Consider the following 14,660-nt stretch of genomic DNA (forward strand, 5'->3'; position numbering starts at 1 on the left):
ACTCACCAGGACATAGGGAGCGGGAGCCGGTCACTCAACGGGACAGGGGGAGAGGGACCCGTTCACTCACCGTGACAGAGGGAGAGGGATCCGGTCACTCACCGGCACAGGGGGAGAGGGAACTGGTCCCCCACCGGGACAGGGGGTGAGGGATCCGGTCACTCACCGGGTCAAGGGGAGAGGGACATGGTTACTCACCGGGACAGGGGGAGAAGGACCCGGTCACTCACCGGGACAGGGGGATAGGGACACAGTAACTCACCAGGACAGAGGGAGAGGGACCCAGTCACTCACCAGGACAGGCGGAGGGGAACCCGGTCACTCACCGGGACAGGGGTAGAGGGACCCGGTCACTCACCAGGACAGGCGGAGGGGAACCCGGTCACTCACCGGGACAGGGGGAGTGGGACCCGGTCACTCACCGGGACAGGGGGAGAGGGAGCCCGTAACTCCCCGGGACAGGGGGTGAGGGATGCGGTCACTCACCGGCACAGGGGGAGATGGACCCGGTCACTCACCAGGACAGGGGGAGAGGGACCCAGTCACTCACCGGGACAGGGGTAGAGCTACCAGGTCACTCACCGGGACAGGGGAGAGGGACCTGGTCACTCACCGGGACAGGGGAGAGGGACCTGGTCACTCACCGGGACAGGGGGAGAGGGACCCGGTCACTCACCGGGACAGGGGTAGAGCGACCCGGTCACTCACCGGCTCAGGGGGAGAGGGACCTGGTAACTCACCGGGACATGGGGAGAGGGACCCGGTCACTCACCAGGACAGTGGGAGAGGGACCCGGTCACTCACCGGGACAAGGGGAGAGGGACCCGGTCACTCACCGGGACAGTGGGAGAGGGTCGCGGTCAATCACCAGGACAGGGCGAGAGGAGCCCGGTCATTCTCTGGGACAGGGAGAGGGGAACCCAGTCACTCACCGGGACTGGGGAAGAGGGACCCGGTCACTCACCGGCTCAGGGGGAGTGGGAACCGGTCACTCACCGGCACAGGTGGAGAGGAAACCGGTCGCTCACCGGGAAAGGGGGAGAGGGACCTGGTCACTCACCGGGACAGAGGGAGAGGGATCCGGTCACTCACCGGGACAGGGGGAGAGGGACCCGGTTAATCACCGGCACAGGGAGAGAGGGATCTGGTAACTCACCGGGACAGGGGGAGAGGGACCCGGTCACTCACCGGGACAGGGGAAGAGGGACCCGGTAACTCACCGGGACATCGGGAGAGGGACACAGTAACTCACCAGGACATGGGGAGCGGGAGCCGGTCACTCAACGGGACAGGGGGAGAGGGACCCGTTCACTCACCGTGACAGAGGGAGAGGGATCCGGTCATTCACCGGCACAGGGGGAGAGGGAACTGGTCCCCCACCGGGACAGGGTTGAGGGATCCGGTCACTCACCGGGTCAAGGGGAGAGGGACACATTAACACAACTGGACAGTGGGAGAGGGGAACCCGGTCACTCAGCGGGACACGGCGAGAGGGTCCCGGTCACTCACCGGGACAGGGGGAGAGGGACCCGGTCACTCACCGGGACATGGGGAGAGGGTCCCGGTCACTCACCGGGACAGTGGGAGAGGGACCCGGTCAATCACCAGGACAGGGAGAGAGTGACCCGGTCACTCACCAGGATAGGGGGAGAGGGACCCGGTCACTCACCGGCACAGGGAGAAAGGGTCCCGGTCACTCACCGGGACAGGGGGAGAGCGACGCGGTCACTCACCGGGACGTGGGGAGGGGGACCCGGTCACTCACCAGGACAGGGGGAGACAGACCCGGTCACTCACCAGGACAGGGGGAGAGGGACCTGGTCACTCACCGGGACAGGGAGAGAGGGACCCGGTCAGTCACCTGGACAGGGGGAGAGGGAACTCGTAACTCACCGGGACAGGGAGAGAGGGACACGGTCACTCACCGGGACAGGGGGAGAGGGACCCGGTCACTCACCGGGACAGGGGAGAGGGACCCGGTCACTCACCGGGACAGGGGGAGAGGGACCCGGTCACTCACCGGGTCAGGGGGAGGGGGACACGGTCACTCACCGGGACAGGGGAAGATTGACCAGGTCACTCACTGGGACAGGGCGAGAGGTACCCGGTCACTCACCGGGAGAGGGGGAGAGGGACACGGTCACTCACCGGGACAGGGGGAGAGGGACCCGGTTAATCACCGGCACAGGGAGAGAGGGATCTGGTAACTCACCGGGACAGGGGGAGAGGGACCCGGTCACTCACCGGGACAGGGGAAGAGGGACCCGGTAACTCACCGGGACAGCGGGAGAGGGACACAGTAACTCACCAGGACATGGGGAGCAGGAGCCGGTCACTCAACGGGACAGGGGGAGAGGGACCCGTTCACTCACCGTGACAGAGGGAGAGGGATCCGGTCACTCACCGGCACAGGGGGAGAGGGAACTGGTCCCCCACCGGGACAGGGGGTGAGGGATCCGGTCACTCACCGGGTCAAGGGGAGAGGGACACATTAACACAACTGGACAGTGGGAGAGGGGAACCCGGTCACTCAGCGGGACAGGGCGAGAGGGTCCCGGTCACTCACCGGGACAGGGGGAGAGGGACCCGGTCACTCACCGGGACATGGGGAGAGGGTCCCGGTCACTCACCGGGACAGTGGGAGAGGGACCCGGTCAATCACCAGGACAGGGAGAGAGTGACCCGGTCACTCACCAGGATAGGGGGAGAGGGACCCGGTCACTCACCGGCACAGGGAGAAAGGGTCCCGGTCACTCACCGGGACAGGGGGAGAGCGACGCGGTCACTCACCGGGACGTGGGGAGGGGGAGCCGGTCACTCACCAGGACAGGGGGAGACAGACCCGGTCACTCACCAGGACAGGTGGAGAGGGACCTGGTCACTCACCGGGACAGGGAGAGAGGGACCCGGTCAGTCACCTGGACAGGGGGAGAGGGAACTCGTAACTCACCGGGACAGGGGAGAGGGACCCGGTCACTCACCGGGACAGGGGGAGAGGGACCCAGTCACTCACCGGGACAGGGGGATGGGGACACGGTCACTCACCGGGACAGGGGAAGATTGACCAGGTCACTCACTGGGACAGGGCGAGAGGTACCCGGTCACTCACCGGGAGAGGGGGAGAGGGACACGGTCACTCACCGGGACAGGGGGAGAGGGACCCGGTCACTCACCGGGACAGGGGGAGGGGGATCCGGTAATTCACCAGGACAGGGGGAGAGGGACCTGGTTACTCACCGGGACAGGGGGAGAAGGACCCGGTCACTCACCGGGACAGGGGGATAGGGACACAGTAACTCACCAGGACAGAGGGAGAGGGACCCAGTCACTCACCAGGACAGGCGGAGGGGAACCCGGTCACTCACCGGGACAGGGGTAGAGGGACCCGGTCACTCACCAGGACAGGCGGAGGGGAACCCGGTCACTCACCGGGACAGGGGGAGTGGGACCCGGTCACTCACCGGGACAGGGGGAGAGGGACCCGTAACTCACCGGGACAGGGAGAGAGGGACCCGGTCACTCACCGGGACAGGGGGAGATGGACCCGGTCACTCACCAGGATTGGGGTAGAGGTACCCGGTTACTCACCGGGACAGTGGGAGATGGACCCGGTCACTCACCAGGACAGCGGGTGAGGGACCCGGTCACTCACCGGGACAGGGGAGAGGGAACCGGTCACTCACCGGGACATGGGGAGAGACCCGGTCACTCACCGGGACAGGGGAGGGGAGCCGGTCACTCACCAGGACAGGGGGAGAGGGACCCGGTCACTCACCGGACAGGGGAGAGGGACCCGGTCACTCACCGGGACAGGGGAGAGGGACCCGGTCACTCACCGGACAGGGGAGAGGGACCCGGTCACTCACCGGGACAGGGGGAGAGGGACCCGGTCACTCACCGGGACAGGGGAGAGGGACCCGGTCACTCACCAGGACAGGGGGAGAGGGTCCCGGTCACTCACCGGGACAGGGGGAGAGGGACCCGGTCACTCACCAGGACGGGGGAGGGGAATCCGGTTACTCACCGGGACAGGGGGAGAGGGACCCAGTCTCTCACTGTGACAGGGGGAGAGGGACCCGGTCACTCACCGGGACAGAGGGAGAGGGATCCGGTCACTCACCGGGTCAAGGGGAGAGGGACACAGTAACACACCTGGACAGGGGGAGAGGGGAACCCGGTCACTCAGCGGGACAGGGCGAGAGGGACCCGGTCACTCACCGGGACAGGGGGAGAGGGACCCGGTCACTCACCGGGACAGGGAGAGAGTGACCCGGTCACTCACCAGGATAGGGGGAGAGGGACCCGGTCACTCACCGGCACAGGGAGAAAGGGTCCCGGTCACTCACCGGGACAGGGGGAGAGTGACGCGGTCACTCACCGGGACGTGGGGAGGGGGAGCCGGTCACTCACCAGGACAGGGGGAGACAGACCCGGTCACTCACCAGGACAGGCAGAGAGGGACCTGGTCACTCACCGGGACAGGGAGAGAGGGACCCGGTCAGTCACCTGGACAGGGGGAGAGGGAGCTCGTAACTCACCGGGACAGGGAGAGAGGGACACGGTCACTCACCGGGACAGGGGGAGATGGACCCGGTCACTCACCAGGACGGGGGAGCGGGTCCCGGTCACTCACCGGGACAGGGGGAGAGGGACCCGGTCACTCACCAGGACGGGGGAGAGGGAACCGGTCACTCACCGGCACAGGGAGAAAGGGTCCCGGTCACTCACCGGGACAGGGGGAGAGTGACGCGGTCACTCACCGGGACGTGGGGAGGGGGACCCGGTCACTCACCAGGACAGGGGGAGACAGACCCGGTCACTCACCAGGACAGGCAGAGAGGGACCTGGTCACTCACCGGGACAGGGAGAGAGGACCCGGTCAGTCACCTGGACAGGGGGAGAGGGAGCTCGTAACTCACCGGGACAGGGAGAGAGGGACACGGTCACTCACCGGGACAGGGGGAGAGGGACCCGGTCACTCACCAGACGGGGGAGCGGGTCCCGGTCACTCACCGGGACAGGGGGAGAGGGACCCGGTCACTCACCAGGACGGGGGAGAGGGAACCGGTCACTCACCGGGACAGGGGGAGAGGGACCCGGTCACTCACCGGGACAGGGGGAGAGGGACCCGGTCACTCACCGGGACAGAGGGAGAGGGATCCGGTCACTCACCGGGACAGGGGGAGAGGTACCCGGTTAATCACCGGCACAGGGAGAGAGGGATCTGGTAACTCACCGGGACAGGAGGAGAGGGACCCGGTCCCTCACCGGGACAGGGGAAGAGGGACCCGGTAACTCACCGGGACAGCGGAAGAGGGACACAGTAACTCACCAGGACATGGGGAGCGGGAGCCGGTCACTCAACGGGACAGGGGGAGAGTGACCCGTTCACTCACCGTGACAGAGGGAGAGGGATCCGGTCACTCACCGGGACAGGGGGAGAGGGACCCGGTCACTCACCGGCACAGGGGGAGAGGGTCCTCGTCAATCACCGGGACAGGGGGAGAGAGACCTGGTCACTCACCGGGGACAGGGGGAGAGGGACCCGGTCCACTCACCGGGACAGGGGAAGAAGGACCCCGGTCACTCACCGGACAGGGGGGAGAGGGACCCGTCACACACCGGACAGTGGAGAGGGACCCGGTACTCACCGGGACAGGGGGAGACAGACCCTGTCACTAACCAGGACAGGGGGAGAGAGACCCAGTCACTCACCGGGACAGGGGGAGGGGGACCTGGTCACTTACCGAGACAGGGGGAGGGGGACATGGTCACTCACTGTTACAGAGGGGAGAGGATGCGGTCACTCACCGGGACAGGGGGGGGCGAGGGACGCGGTTACTCACCGCACAGGGGGAGAGGGGACTTGGTCACTCACCGGGACAGGGGAGAGGACCCGGTAACTCACCGGGACAGGGGGATAGGGAACTGTCACTCACCGGCACAGGGGGAGAGGGTCCCGGGTCACTTCACCCAGGACATGGGGAGGGGGACCCGGTCACTCACCGGGACAGGGGGAGACAGACCCTGTCACTAACCAGGACAGGGGGAGAGGGACCCAGTCACTCACCGGGACAGGGGGAGAGGGACCTGGTCACTTACCGAGACAGGGGGAGGGGGACATGGTCACTCACTGGGACAGGGGGTGAGGGAGCCGGTCACTCACTGTTACAGAGGGAGAGGGATGCGGTCACTCACCGGGACAGGGGGGGCGAGGGACGCGGTTACTCACCGGCACAGGGGGAGAGGGACTCGGTCACTCACCGGGACAGGGGGAGAGGGACCCGGTAACTCACCGGGACAGGGGGATAGGGAACTGGTCACTCACCGGCACAGGGGGAGAGGGTCCCGGTCACTCACCGGGACATGGGGAGGGGGACCCGGTCACTCACCGGGACAGGGGGAGAGGGACGCGGTCACTCACCGGCACAGGGGGATAGGGACCCGGTGATTCACCGGGACAGGGGGAGAGGGAACCGGTCACTCACCGGGACATGGGGAGAGTGACCCGGTCACTCACCGGGACATGGGGAGAGGGACACGGTCACTCACCAGGACAGGGGGAGGGGGGCCCCGGATCACTCACCGGGACAGGGGGAGGGGGATCCGGTCACTCACCTGCACAGGCGGAGAGGGTCCCGGTCACTCACCGGCTCAGGGGGAGTGGGAACCGGTCACTCACCGGCACGGGGGAGAGGGTCCCGGTCACTCACCGGGACATAGGGATAGGGACCCGGTCACTCACCGGCACAGGGGGAGAGGGTCCCGGTCACTCACCGGGACAGGGGGAGAGGGACCCGCTCACTCACCGGCACAGGGGGAGAGGGACCCGATCACTCACCGGGACAGGGGGAGAGGGAACCGGTCACTCACCGGGACATGGGGAGAGGGACACGGTCACTCACCAGGAGAGAGGGAGAGGGACCCGGTCACTCACCGGGCAGGGGGATAGGGACACGGTCACTCACCGGCACAGGGGGAGAGGGACCCGGTCACTCACCGGGACAGGGGGAGAGTGACCAGGTAACTCACCGGGAGAGGGGGAGGGGGACCTGGTCACTCACCAGGACAGGGGGAGCGGGACATGGTCACTCACCAGGACAGGGTGAGGGGGATCCGGTAATTCACCGGGACAGGTGGAGAGGGACCTGGTTACTCACCGGGACAGGGGTAGAGGGACACGGTCACTCACCGGGACAGTGGGAGAGGGACCCGGTCACTCACCGGGACAGGGGGAGGGGGATCCGGTAATTCACCGGGACAGGGGGAGAGGGACACAGTAACTCAGCAGGACAGAGGGAGAGGGACCCAGTCACTCACCAGGACAGGCGGAGGGGAACCCGGTCACTCATCGGGACAGGGGTAGAGGGACCCGGTCACTCACCAGGACAGGCGGAGGGGAACCCGGACACTCACCGGGAAAGGGGGAGTGGGACCCGGTCACTCACCGGGACAGGGGGAGAGGGACACGGTCACTCACCGGGACAGGGGGAGAGGGACCCGGTCACTCACCGGGACATGGGGAGGAGGAACCGGTCACTCACCGGGACAGGGGGAGAGGGTCCCGGTCACTCACCGGGACATGGGGAGAGGGACCAGGTCACTCACCGGGATAGGGGGAGAGGGACCCGGTCACTCACCGGCACAGGGAGAAAGGGTCCCGGTCACTCACCGGGACAGGGGGAGAGGGGAAGCGGTCACTCACCGGGACGTGGGGAGGGGGCAGCCCGGTCACTCACCAGGACAGGGGGAGACAGACCGGTCACTCACCAGGACAGGCAGAGAGGGACCTGGTCTCTCACCGGGACAGGGAGAGAGGGACCCGGTCAGTCACCTGGACAGGGGAGAGGGAGCTCGTAACTCAGCGGGCCAGGGAGAGAGGGACACGGTCACTCACCGGGACAGGGGGAGAGGGACCTGTCACTCACCAGGACGGGGGAGCGGGTCCCGGTCACTCACCGGGACAGGGGGAGAGGGACCCGGTCACTCACCAGGACGGGGGAGAGGGACCCGGTCACTCACCGGGACAGGGGGAGAGGGACCGGTCACTCACCGGGACAGGGGAGAGGGATCCAGGTCACTCACCGGGACAGGGGGAGAGGGACCCGGTCCATCACCGGGACAGGGGGAGAGGGAGCCCGGTAACTCACCGGGACAGGGGTGAGATGACCCGGTCACTCACCGGGACAGGGGAGAGGGACCCGGTCACTCACCTGGGACAGAGGGGTAGAGGACAGCAGGTCACTCACCGGGACAGGGGGAGAAGGACACGGTCACTCATCGTGACAGGGGGAGAGGGACCCGGTCACTCACCGGGACAGGGGGAGAGAGTCCCGGTCACTCACCTGGACAGGGGGAGAGGAACCCGTCACTCACGTGGACTGGGGAAGAGGGAGCCGGTAACTCACCGGGACAGGGGGAGAGGGACCCGGTCACTCACTGGGACAGGGGGAGAGGGAACCGGTCACTCACCGGGACATGGGGAGAGGGACCCGGTCACTCACCGGGACATGGGGTGAGGGAACCGGTCACTCACCGGGACATGGGGAGAGGGACCCGGTCACTCACCGGGGCAGGGGGGGAGGGACACGGTCACTCACCGGCACAGGGGGAGAGGGACCCGGTCTCACTGCACCGGGACAGGGGGGTGGGGACCCGCGGATCACTCACCGGGACAGGGGAGGGGGATCCGGTAACTCACCAGGATAGGGGAAGAGGGACCCGGTCACTCCCCGGGAGAGGAGAGAGGGACCCTGTCAACTCACCGGGACAGGGGGAGAGGGACCCGGTCACTCACCGGGACAGGGGAAGAGGGACCCGGTAACTCACCGGGCCATCGGGAGAGAGGGACACAGTAACTCACCAGGACAGGGGGAGCGGGAGCCGGTCACTCACGGGACAGGGGGAGAGGGACCGTTCACTCACCGTGACAGAGGGAGAGGGATCCGGTCACTCACCGGACAGGGGGGAGGGAACTGGTCCCCCACCGGGACAGGGGGTGAGGGAACCGGTCACTCACCGGGTCAAGGGGAGAGGGACCAGGTTACTCACCGGGACAGGGGGAGAGGACCCGGTCACTCACCGGGACAGGGGGAGAGGGACACGGTCAACTCACCAGGACAGGGGAGAGGGACCCGGTCACTCACCAGGACAGGGAGGGGAACCCGTCACTCACCGGGACAGGGGAGAGGGACCCGGTCACTCACCGGGACAGGGGAGGGGACCCGTCACTCACCGGGACAGGGGGAGAGGGACCCGGTCACTCACCGGGACAGGGGAGAGGGACCCGGTCACTCACCGGACAGGGGGAGGGACCCGGTCACTCACCGGGACAGTGGGAGGGGGACCCGGTCACTCACCAGGACAGCGGGTGAGGGACCCGGTCACTCACTGGGAGAGGGGAGAGGGAACCGGTCACTCACCGGGACATGGGGAGAGGGACCCGGTCACTCACCGGGACAGGGGGAGAGGGACACGGTCACTCACCGGGACAGGGGGAGAGGGACCCGGTCACTCACCGGGACAGGGGAGAGGGACCCGGTCACTCACCGGACAGGGGAGAGGACCTGGTCACTCACCGGGACAGGGGAGAGGGACCCGGTCACTCACCGGGACAGGGAGAGGGGACCCGGTCACTCACCGGGCACAGGGGAGAGGGACCCGGTCACTCACCGGGACAGGGGGAGAGGGACCCGGTCACTCACCGGGACAGGGGAGAGGGCCCGGTCACTCACCGGGACAGGGGAGGGGAACCCGGTCACTCACCGGGACAGGGGAAGAGGGACCCGTCACTCACCGGACAGGGGAGAGGGACCTGGTCACTCACCAGGACAGGGGGACAGGGACCCGGTCACTCACCTGGAGAGGGGGAGAGGTACCCGGTCACTCACCGGGACAGAGGGAGATGGACCCGGTCACTCACCGGCAGAGGGAGACAGGGACCCGGTCACTCACCGTCACAGGGGGAGAGGTGTCCGGTCACTCACTGGGACACGGGGAGAGGGACCTGGTCACTCACCGGGACAGGGGAAGAGGGACCCGGTCACTCACCGGACAGGGGAGAGGGACCCGGTCACTCACCAGGACATGGGGAGTGGGAGCCGGTCACTCACCGGGAGGGGGAGAGGGACCCGGTCACTCACTCACCGGACAGAGGGAGAGGGACCCGGTCACTCACCGGACAGGGGGAGAGGGAACTGGTCACTCACCGGGACAGGGGGAGGGACCCGGTCACTCACCGGGACAAGGGAGAGGGACCCATTCACTCACCTGGACAGGGGAGAGGGGACCCGGTCACTCACGGGACAGGGGGAGAGGCCCGGTCACTCACCGGGACAGGGGGAGAGGGACCCGGTCACTCACCGGACAGGGGGAGAGGGACCCGGTCACTCACCGGGACAGGGGAGAGGGACCCGTCACTCACCAGGACAGGGGAGAGAGGACCCGGTCACTCACCAGGACAGGGGGAGAGGGACCCGGTCACTCACCGGACAGGGAGAAAGTCCCGGTCACTCACCGCCCAGGGGGAGAGGGACCTGGTCACTCACCGGGACGTGGGGAGGGGACCCGGTCACTCACCGGGACAGGGGGAGAGGGACCCGGTCACTCACCAGGACAGGGGGAGAGGGACCTGGTCACTCACCGGGACAGGGAGAGAGGGACCCGGTCAGTCACCTGGACAGGGGGAGAGGGAACTCGTAACTCACCGGGACAGGGAGAGAGGGACACGGTCACTCACCGGGACAGGGGGAGAGGGACCCGGTCACTCACCGGGACAGGGGAGAGGGACCCGGTCACTCACCGGGACAGGGGGAGAGGGACCCGGTCACTCACCGGGACAGGGGGAGGGGGACACGGTCACTCACCGGGACAGGGGAAGATTGACCAGGTCACTCACTGGGACAGGGCGAGAGGTACCCGGTCACTCACCAGGACAGGGGGAGAGGGACCCGGACACTCACCAGGACAGGGGTAGAGGGACCCGGTCACTCACCAGGACAGGGGGAGAGGGATCTGTAACTCACCGGGACAGGGGGAGAGGGACCCGGTCACTCACCGGGACAGGGGAAGAGGGACCCGGTAACTCACCGGGACAGGGGGAGAGGGACACAGTCACTCACCGGGACAGGGGAGAGGAGCCGGTTACTCACCGGCACAGGGAGAGAGGGACCCGGTCACTCACTGGGACATGGGGAGAGGGACACGGTCACTCACCGGCACAGGGGGAGAGGGACCTGGTCACTCACCGGGACAGGGGGAGAGGGATCCGGTCACTCACCGGGACAGGGGAGAGGGACACGGTCACTCACTGGGAGAGGGGAGAGGGAACCGGTCACTCACCGGGACAGGGGAGAGGTCCCGGTCACTCACCGGGACAGGGGAGAGGGACCCGGTCACTCACCGGGACAGAGGGAGAGGGACCCGGTCACTCACCGGGACGGGGGAGAGGGACCCGGTCACTCACCAGGACAGGGGAGAGGGACCCGGTCACTCACCAGGACAGGGGGAGAGGGACCCGGTCACTCACCAGGACAGGGGTAGAGGGACCCGGTCACTCACCGGGACAGGGGGAGAGGGATCCGGTCACTCACCGGGACGTGGGGAGGGGGACCCGGTCACTCACCAGGACAGGGGGAGACAGACCCGGTCACTCACCAGGACAGGTGGAGAGGGACCTGGTCACTCACCGGGACAGGGAGAGAGGGACCCGGTCAGTCACCTGGACAGGGGGAGAGGGAACTCGTAACTCACCGGGACAGGGGAGAGGGACCCGGTCACTCACCGGGACAGGGGGAGAGGGACCCAGTCACTCACCGGGACAGGGGGAGGGGGACACGGTCACTCACCGGGACAGGGGAAGATTGACCAGGTCACTCACTGGGACAGGGCGAGAGGTACCCGGTCACTCACCGGGAGAGGGGGAGAGGGACACGGTCACTCACCGGGACAGGGGGAGAGGGACCCGGTCACTCACCGGGACAGGGGGAGGGGGATCCGGTAATTCACCAGGACAGGGGGAGAGGGACCTGGTTACTCACCGGGACAGGGGGAGAAGGACCCGGTCACTCACCGGGACAGGGGGATAGGGACACAGTAACTCACCAGGACAGAGGGAGAGGGACCCAGTCACTCACCAGGACAGGCGGAGGGGAACCCGGTCACTCACCGGGACAGGGGTAGAGGGACCCGGTCACTCACCAGGACAGGCGGAGGGGAACCCGGTCACTCACCGGGACAGGGGGAGTGGGACCCGGTCACTCACCGGGACAGGGGGAGAGGGAGCCCGTAACTCACCGGGACAGGGGGTGAGGGATGCGGTCACTCACCGGCACAGGGGGAGATGGACCCGGTCACTCACCAGGACAGGGGGAGAGGGACCCAGTCACTCACCGGGACAGGGGTAGAGCGACCAGGTCACTCACCGGGACAGGGGGAGAGGGACCTGGTCACTCAAAGGGACAGGGGGAGAGGGACCTTGTCACTCACCGGGACAGGGGGAGAGGGACCCGGTCACTCACCGGGACAGGGGTAGAGCGACCCGGGCACTCACCGGCACAGGGGGAGAGGGACCTGGTAACTCACCGGGGCATGGGGAGAGGGACCCGGTCACTCACCGGGACAGTGGGAGTGGGACCCGGTCACTCACCGGGTCAAGGGGAGAGGGACCCGGTCACTCACCGGGACAGTGGGAGAGGGTCCCGGTCACTCACCAGGACAGGGGTAGAGCGACCCGGTCACTCACCGGGACAGGGGGGTGAGGGACCCGGTCACTCACCGGGACATGGGGAGAGGGACCCGGTCACTCACTGGGAGAGGGGAGAGGGAACCGGTCACTCACCGGGACATGGGGAGAGGGACCCGGTCACTCACCGGGACAGGGGGAGAGGGACCCGGTCACTCACCGGGACAGAGGGAGAGGGATCCGGTCACTCACCGGGACAGGGGGAGAGGGACCCGGTCACTCACCGGGCAGGAGAGAGACCCGGTCACTCACCGGGACAGGGGAGAGGGACCCGGTCACTCACCGGACAGGGGAAGAGGGACCCGGTCACACCGGGACAGGGGAGAGGGACCCGGTCACTCACCGGGACAGGGGAGAGGGACCCGGTCACTCACCGGACAGGGGAGAGTGACCCGGTCACTCACCGGGACAGTGGGAGAGGGATCCGGTCACTCACCGGCACAGGGGGAGAGGGACCCGGTCACTCACCGGCACAGGGGGAGAGGGTCCCAGTCACTCAGCGGGACATGGGGAGGGGGACCCGGTAACTCACCGGGACAGGGGGAGAGGGACCCGGTCACTCACCGGGACAGGGGGAGAAGGACACGGTCACTCACCGGGACATGGGGAGGGGGACCCGGTAACTCACCGGGACAGGTGGAGAGGGACCCGGTAACTCACCGGGACAGGGGGAGAGGGTCCCGGTCACTCACCGGGACATGGGGAGGGGTCCCGGTAACTCACCGGGACAGGGGGAGAGGGACCCGGTCACTCACCGGGACAGGGGGAGAGGGACCCAGTCACTCACCGGGACAGGGGGAGAGGGACCCGGTCACTCACCGGGACAGGGGGAGAGGGACCCGGTCACTCACCGGGACAGTGGGAGACAGACCCTGTCACTCACCAGGACAGGGGGAGAGGGACCCAGTCACTCACCGGGACAGGGGGAGAGGGACCTGGTCACTTACCGGGACAGGGGAGAGGGACCCGGTCACTCCCGGGACAGGGGGAGAGGAGCCGGTCACTCACCGGGACAGGGGAGAGGGACCCGGTCACTCACCGGACAGGGGGGCGAGGGACCCGGTCACTCACCGGACAGGGGAGAGGGACCCGGTCACTCACCAGGACAGGGGAGAGGGACCCCGTCACTCACCGGGACAGGGGGAGAGGGACCCGGTCACTCACCGGCACAGGGGGAGAGGGACCCGGTCACTCACCGGGAGAGGGGATAGGGAAGCGGTCACTCACCGGGACATGGGGAGAGGGACCCGGTCACTCACCGGGACAGGGGGAGAGGGAACCGGTCACTCACCGGGACAGGGAGGGGGACCCGGTCACTCACCGGGACAGGGGGAGAGGGACCACCGTCACTCACCGGGACAGGGAGAGGGACCCGGTCACTCACCGGGGACAGGGGAGAGGGACCCGGTCACTCACTGGGACAGGGGAGAGGGACCCGGTCACTCACCAGGACAGGGGGAGGGGGACCCGGTCACTCACCAGGACAGGGGGAGAGGGATCCGGTCACTCACCTGGACTGGTGGCTGAGGGACCTGGTCACTCACCGAGATAGGGAGAGAGGGACCCGGTCACTCACCGGCACAGGGGGAGAGGGACCCGGTCACTCACCGGGACAGGGGGAGAGTGACCAGGTAACTCACCGGGAGAGGGGGAGAGGGACCTGGTCACTCAGCAGGACAGGGGGAGCGGGACACGGTCACTCACCAGGACAGGGTGAGGGGGATCCGGTAATTCACCGGGACAGGTGGAGAGGGACCTGGTTACTCACCGGGACAGGGGTAGAGCGACCCGGTCACTCACCGGGACAGGGGGAGGGGGATCCGGTAATTCACCGGGACAGGGGGAGAGGGACCTGGTTACTCACCGGGACAGGGGGAGAAGGACCCGGTCACTCACCGGGACAGGTGGATAGGGACAC

The sequence above is a fragment of the Carcharodon carcharias genome (genome assembly GCF_017639515.1).
Source record: "Carcharodon carcharias isolate sCarCar2 chromosome 37 unlocalized genomic scaffold, sCarCar2.pri SUPER_37_unloc_2, whole genome shotgun sequence".
NCBI lineage: Eukaryota > Metazoa > Chordata > Chondrichthyes > Lamniformes > Lamnidae > Carcharodon > Carcharodon carcharias.